Genomic DNA, 8,055 nt, shown 5'->3' with positions numbered 1-8,055 from the left:
CGAATTTCATAAACTCGTTGTTTTTGATAGCTGAGTAATATTCCATTGTGTAGATGTACCACATTTTCTGTATCCATTCCTCTGTTGAAGGGCATCTGGGTTCTTTCCATTTTCTGGCTATTATAAATAAGGCTGCGATGAACATAGTGGAGCACGTGTCTCTTTTATATGTTGAGGCATCTTTTGGGTATATGCCCAAGAGAGGTATAGCTGGATCCTCAGGCAGTTCAATGTCCAATTTTCTGAGGAACCTCCAGACTGATTTCCAGAATGGTTTTACCAGTCTGCAATCCCACCAACAATGGAGGAGTGTTCCTCTTTCTCCACATCCTCGCCAGCATCTGCTGTCACCTGAGTTTTTGATCTTAGCCAATCGCACTGGTGTGAGGTGAAATCTCAGGGTTGTTTTGATTTGCATTTCCTTTATGACTAAAGATGTTGAACATTTCTTTAGGTGTTTCTCAGCCATTCGGCATTCCTCAGCTGTGAATTCTTTGTTTAGCTCTGAACCCCATTTTTTAATAGGGTTATTTGTTTCCCTGCGGTCTAACTTCTTGAGTTCTTTGTATATTTTGGATATAAGGCCTCTATCTGTTGTAGGATTGATAAAGATCTTTTCCCAATCTGTTGGTTGCCGTTTTGTCCTAACCACAGTGTCCTTTGCCTTACAGAAGCTTTGCAGTTTTATGAGATCCCATTTGTCGATTCTTGATCTTAGAGCATAAGCCATTGGTGTTTTGTTCAGGAAATTTTTTCCAGTGCCCATGTGTTCCAGATGCTTCCCTAGTTTTTCTTCTATTAGTTTGAGTGTGTCTGGTTTGATGTGGAGGTCCTTGATCCACTTGGACTTAAGCTTTGTACAGGGTGATAAGCATGGATCGATCTGCATTCTTCTACATGTTGCCCTCCAGTTGAACCAGCACCATTTGCTGAAAATGCTATCTTTTTTCCATTGGATGGTTTTGGCTCCTTTGTCAAAAATCAAGTGACCATAGGTGTGTGGGTTCATTTCTGGGTCTTCAATTCTATTCCATTGGTCTATCTGTCTGTCTCTGTACCAATACCATGCAGTTTTTATCACTATTGCTCTGTAATACTGCTTGAGTTCAGGGATAGTGATTCCCCCTGAAGTCCTTTTATTGTTGAGGATAGCTTTAGCTATCCTGGGTTTTTTGTTATTCCAGATGAATTTGCAAATTGTTCTGTCTAACTCTTTGAAGAATTGGATTGGTATTTTGATGGGGATTGCATTGAATCTGTAGATCGCTTTTGGTAAAATGGCCATTTTTACTATATTAATCCTGCCAATCCATGAGCATGGGAGATCTTTCCATCTTCTGAGGGCTTCTTCAATTTCTTTCTTCAGTGTCTTGAAGTTCTTATTGTACAGATCTTTTACTTGCTTGGTTAAAGTCACACCGAGGTACTTTATATTATTTGGGTCTATTATGAAGGGTGTCGTTTCCCTAATTTCTTTCTCGGCTTGTTTCTCTTTTGTATAGAGGAAGGCAACTGATTTATTTGAGTTAATTTTATACCCAGCCACTTTGCTGAAGTTGTTTATCAGCTTTAGTAGTTCTCTGGTGGAACTTTTGGGATCACTTAAATATACTATCATGTCATCTGCAAATAGTGATATTTTGACCTCTTCTTTTCCGATCTGTATCCCTTTGATCTCCTTTTGTTGTCTGATTGCTCTGGCTAGAACTTCAAGAACTATATTGAATAAGTAGGGAGAGAGTGGGCAGCCTTGTCTAGTCCCTGATTTTAGTGGGATTGCTTCAAGTTTCTCTCCATCTAGTTTAATGTTAGCAACTGGTTTGCTGTATATGGCTTTTACTATGTTTAGGTATGGGCCTTGAATTCCTATTCTTTCCAGGACTTTTATCATGAAGGGGTGTTGAATTTTGTCAAATGCTTTCTCAGCATCTAATGAAATGATCATGTGGTTCTGTTCTTTCAGTTTGTTTATATAATGGATCACGTTGATGGTTTTCCGTATATTAAACCATCCCTGCATGCCTGAGATGAAGCCTACTTGATCATGGTGGATGATTGTTTTGATGTGCTCTTGAATTCGGTTTGCCAGAATTTTATTGAGTATTTTTGCGTCGATGTTCATAAGGGAAATTGGTCTGAAGTTCTCTTTCTTTGTTGTGTCTTTGTGTGGTTTAGGTATAAGAGTAATTGTGGCTTCGTAGAAGGAATTCGGTAGGGCTCCATCTGTTTCAATTTTGTGGAATAGTTTGGATAATATTGGTATGAGGTCTTCTATGAAGGTTTGATAGAATTCTGCACTAAACCCGTCTGGACCTGGGCTCTTTTTGGTTGGGAGACCTTTAATGACTGCTTCTATTTCCTTAGGAGTTATGGGGTTGTTTAACTGGTTTATCTGTTCCTGATTTAACTTCGATACCTGGTATCTGTCTAGGAAATTGTCCATTTCCTGAAGATTTTCAAATTTTGTTGAATATAGGTTTTTATAGTAAGATCTGATGATTTTTTTAATTTCCTCTGAATCTGTAGTTATGTCTCCCTTTTCATTTCTGATTTTGTTAATTTGGACGCACTCTCTGTGTCCTCTCGTTAGTCTGGCTAAGGGTTTATCTATCTTGTTGATTTTCTCAAAGAACCAACTTTTGGTTCTGTTGATTCTTTCTATGGTCCTTTTTGTTTCTACTTGGTTGATTTCAGCTCTGAGTTTGATTATTTCCTGCCTTCTACTCCTCCTGGGTGTATTTGCTTCTTTTTGTTCTAGAGCTTTTAGGTGTGCTGTCAAGCTGCTGACATATGCTCTTTCCTGTTTCTTTCTGCAGGCACTCAGCGCTATGAGTTTTCCTCTTAGCACAGCTTTCATTGTGTCCCATAAGTTTGAGTATGTTGTATCTTCATTTTCATTAAATTCTAAAAAGTTTTTAATTTCTTTCTTTATTTCTTCCTTGACCAGGTTATCATTGAGTAGAGCATTGTTCAATTTCCACGTATATGTGGGCATTCTTCCCTTATTGTTATTGAAGACCAGTTTTAGGCCGTGGTGGTCCGATAGCACGCATGGGATTATTTCTATCTTTCTGTACCTGTTGAGGCCCGTTTTTTGACCAATTATATGGTCAATTTTGGAGAAAGTACCATGAGGAGCTGAGAAGAAGGTATATCCTTTTGCTTTAGGATAGAATGTTCTATAAATATCCGTTAAGTCCATTTGGCTCATGACTTCTCTTAGTCTGTCAACATCACTGTTTAATTTCTGTTTCCATGATCTGTCCATTGATGAGAGTGGGGTGTTGAAATCTCCCACTATTATTGTGTGAGGTGCAATGTGTGTTTTGAGCTTTAGTAAGGTTTCTTTTACGTATGTAGGTGCCCTTGTATTTGGGGCATAGATATTTAGGATTGAGAGTTCATCTTGGTGGATTTTTCCTTTGATGAATATGAAGTGTCCTTCCTTATCTTTTTTGATGACTTTTAGTTGGAAATTGATTTTATTTGATATTAGAATGGCTACTCCAGCTTGCTTCTTCTGAGCATTTGCTTGGAAAGTTGTTTTCCAGCCTTTCATTTTGAGGTAGTGTCTGTCTTTGTCTCTGAGGTGTGTTTCCTATAGGCAGCAGAATGCAGGGTCCTCGTTGCGTATCCAGTTTGTTAATCTATGTCTTTTTATTGGGGAGTTGAGGCCATTGATATTGAGAGATATTAAGGAATAGTGATTATTGTTTCCCTTTATATTCATATTTGGATGTGAGGTTATGTTTGTGTGCTTTCATTCTCTTTGTTTTGTTGCCAAGACGATTAGTTTCTTGCTTCTTCTAGGGTATAGCTTGCCTCCTTATGTTGGGCTTTACCATTTATTATCCTTTGTAGTGCTGGATTTGTAGAAAGATATTGTGTAAATTTGGTTTTGTCATGGAATATCTTGGTTTCTCCATCAATGTTAATTGAGAGTTTTGCTGGATACAGTAACCTGGGCTGGCATTTGTGTTCTCTTAGGGTCTGTATGACATCAGTCCAGGATCTTCTGGCCTTCATAGTTTCTGGCGAGAAGTCTGGTGTGATTCTGATAGGTCTCCCTTTATATGTTACTTGACCTTTTTCCCTTACTGCTTTTAATATTCTTTCTTTATTTTGTGCGTTTGGTGTTTTGACAATTATGTGACGGGAGGTGTTTCTTTTCTGGTCCAATCTATTTGGAGTTCTGTAGGCTTCTTGTATGTCTATGGGTATCTCTTTTTTTAGGTTAGGGAAGTTTTCTTCTATGATTTTGTTGAAGATATTTACTGGTCCTTTGAGCTGGGAGTCTTCACTCTCTTCTATACCTATTATCCTTAGGTTTGATCTTCTCATTGAGTCCTGGATTTCCTGTATGTTTTGGACCAGTAGCTTTTTCTGCTTTACATTATCTTTGACAGTTGAGTCAATGATTTCTATGGAATCTTCTGCTCCTGAGATTCTCTCTTCCATCTCTTGTATTCTGTTGGTGAAGCTTGTATCTACAGCTCCTTGTCTCTTCTTTTGGTTTTCTATATCCAGGGTTGTTTCCATGTGTTCTTTCTTGATTGCTTCTATTTCCATTTTTAATTCCTTCAACTGTTTGATTGTGTTTTCCCGGAATTCTTTCAGGGATTTTTGTGATTCCTCTCTGTAGGCTTCTACTTGTTTATTAATGTTTTCCTGTGTTTCCCTAAGTGTGTTCATGTCTTTCTTGAAGTCCTCCAGCATCATGATCAAATATGATTTTGAAACTAGATCTTGCTTTTCTGGTGTGTTTGGATATTTCATGTTTGTTTTGGTGGGAGAATTGGGCTCCGATGATGGCATGTAGTCTTGGTTTCTGTTGCTTGGGATCCTGCGCTTGCCTCTCGCCATCAGATTATCTCTAGTGTTACTTTGTTCTGCTATTTCTGACAGTGGCTAGACTGTCCTATAAGCCTGTGTGTCAGGAGTGCTGTAGACCTGTTTTCCTCTCCTTCAGTCAGTTATGGGGACAGTGTGTTCTGCTTTCGGGCGTGTAGTTTTTCCTCTCTATAGGTCTTCAGCTGTTCCTGTGGGCCTGTGTCTTGAGTTCACCAGGCAGCTTTCTTGCAGCAGAAAATTTGGTCTTACCTGTGGTCCCGAGGCTCAAGTTCGCTCGTGGGGTGCTGCCCAGGGGCTCTCTGCAGCGGCAGCAACCAGGAAGACCTGTGCCGCCCCTTCCGGGAGCTTCAGTGCACCAGGGTTCCAGATGGTCTTTGGCTTTTTCCTCTGGCGTCCGAGATGTGTGTGCAGGGAGCAGTCTCTTCTGGTTTCCCAGGCTTGTCTGCCTCTCTGAAGGTTTAGCTCTCCCTCCCACGGGATTTGGGTGCAGAGAACTGTTTATCCTGTCTGTTTCTTTCAGGTTCCGGCGGTGTCTCAGGCAGGTGTCCTGCCGCTCCTGGGCCCTCCCCCACGGGAGCCCAGAGGCCTTATACAGTTTCCTCTTGGGCCAGGGATGTGGGCAGGGGTGAGCAGTGTTGGTGGTCTCTTCTGCTCTGCAGCCTCAGGAGTGCCCACCTGACCAGGCGGTTGGGTCTCTCTCTCACCGGGTCTGGGAGCAGAGAGCTGCTGCAGGCCGGGATCCGCGGGTGTGGGACTTCCGGTAAACACAGAACGTGCCCGGTCCTAGAGAAATTCTGCTTCCGTGTGTCCCAAGCTCACCAGGCAGCTTTCTTGCAGCAGAAAATTTGGTCTTACCTGTGGTCCCGAGGCTCAGGTTCGCTCGTGGGGTGCTGCCCAGGGGCTCTCTGCAGCGGCAGCAACCGTGCCCTGTTCTCTTAACTCAGTGGCACCTTTTGTTTATTTCCCCTAGAATCACTCCCAACTCATCTCTTTATTCAGAATGTCCCTTTCCAGATCTGCTGCGTTCTGGAAATATGATGCATTTAAATATATAATGCAAACTATTATTTGAAAAGGTAAAGACCCGCCCTTCACCTGCGGCGGTACCCTGCAGAACTGCCCTGGACCTCACCTGGGCAGCACACTGGAGCTGGCCCTGGTGGTATGGGCACAGGGGAACTGACTCAGCTTCCAGCCCAGACCCAGATCCAGGGATTAGAGTGGAGCCCAATATCTATCCCATAGATGAATTGCTAGAGCACGTGACTAGGCCTACAGACCCAAAGCTGCAGGAGCTCCAGGGCACAGCGACGCAGAGATGTCCAAAAAGAGTCCCGGTGAGGATCCAGTATTGGTAATGTGGCAGAAGCCAAAGGCCTTGAACCAGAACAGTGACTCATTCTAATGAACATTTGCAAGTAAAACTATATGGGTAAAAGGATAAAAGGACACCCCACAGCTTCCACTGTGAGACAGGTTTTGTGTTCGGTTAGTTTTGTCTATTTTATTGGGGGAGGGGGCATAGGTAACAAGGGCAAAAGCAGATATGGAGGGACTGCAAGATGAGTGGGCTTGGGGTGCCTGGTGTAAAATATTTAATGAAAAAAATAAATAAACAGAAAGGAAAAGAATAAAATTAAGTTTAATAATACATTTTACCTATCCTAAATATTCAAAATATTACTGGTTCAACATGTAGTTGATATTACAAATGATCAATACGATATTGTTCTTTACTGTATACATATCATAAGCCTGTGGATCTAGCGTCTCTTTTATACTTTCAGTTTACCTTAGTAATGACTGACCGTGAATCAAGTGTTCCATGCTTAGCAGTAACTGGTGGTTACAAGAGTGCAAATCTAAGAGCCTGTACCGGTACCTGTCTGTTCTGTTCACTACCGTCACCTCAAAACAACTTCAGCAGGTTTGGGTCCTATGGTTAAATGATTTAAAAATGCTAAGTGGATGGGTGGAAAGATAGGTAGTTGAATGGCTGGATGGTTAGTTAGTTGGATGTATGAGCGGTGGGTAGATAGATGGATGATGAGTGGGTGGATGGATGGATGGATGGACGGATGATGGATGGATGGACGGATGATGGATGGATGGATGGATGAAGAGATGGATGGATGGATGATGGATGGATGGATGGATGGATGGATGGATGGATGGACAGATGGATGGATGGATGGATGGATGGATGGATGGATGGATGGGTGGATGGATGGACAGATGGACGGATAGATGGATGGATGGATGGATGGGTGGAAGAATAGTTGGATGGATGGGTGGGTGGATGGATGAATAGATGGATGAATGAACAAATGAATGTATGGATGAATGGATGGATGGGAGGATGGATAGATGGATGGATGGATGGATGATGGATGGATGGACAGACGGACGGATGGATGGAAGAATGGATGGATGGATGGACGGATGATGGATGGATGGATGAAGAGATGGATGGATGAACAGATGAACAGATGGATGGATGGATGATGGATGGATGGACAGATGGACAGATAGATAGACAGATGGATGGATGGAAGAATGGATGGATGGATGGATGGATGGATGATGGGTGGATGGATGGATGAATAGATGGATGAATGGTTGGTTGAATGAATGATAAATGGATGAATAAATAAACAGATTGATGGATGGGTAACAGGTGAATGGGTGGATGGATGAATGAATGAATGGATTTCCAAATATATAGTTAACATTAAACTTTTAAATTCTGACAATGCTTGTGAAATAGTCTGCAACAGTCACCTCCCGTGATCTACCCAGTGAAGAGGCGATCATGCCATTATGTGTTGCTATGTCTTAAACAACGAACAGGACGGTCACAGGCTTCAGCACCAATGGTGAAATGGTTTATTAAAAGCATATCCTGTATTTGTGTTGGCACTCTTGCTCCCAGGATGTTCCATGGATCAAGACATGGTAGAAGGGAACTGAGGCAGATCAAGAAAAGGTAGACAGAGGTGCTGTGTGAACCACCTAGAACCTAGATTCTTGTCATCTCTGTTTCTCTATCACTTGGCACTGATGGGCCCACCCTTTCCCCCCTTTGAACTGTTCTCTCAGCTTGCAGCATTTTCTTCAAGAGAAGACATAGGAGAAAGCTCCATCTGTACAACAGAAACGAGCAGGTTGTAGGAACAGCTCCGAGCTCTAGAAGCCTCTTAGGCA

The sequence above is a fragment of the Rattus norvegicus genome, chromosome 17 (assembly GCF_036323735.1).
Source record: "Rattus norvegicus strain BN/NHsdMcwi chromosome 17, GRCr8, whole genome shotgun sequence".
Classification (NCBI taxonomy): Eukaryota; Metazoa; Chordata; class Mammalia; order Rodentia; family Muridae; genus Rattus; species Rattus norvegicus.
The sequence above is the reverse complement of the archived record's forward strand: the minus strand, read 5'-3'. Positions refer to the sequence as shown.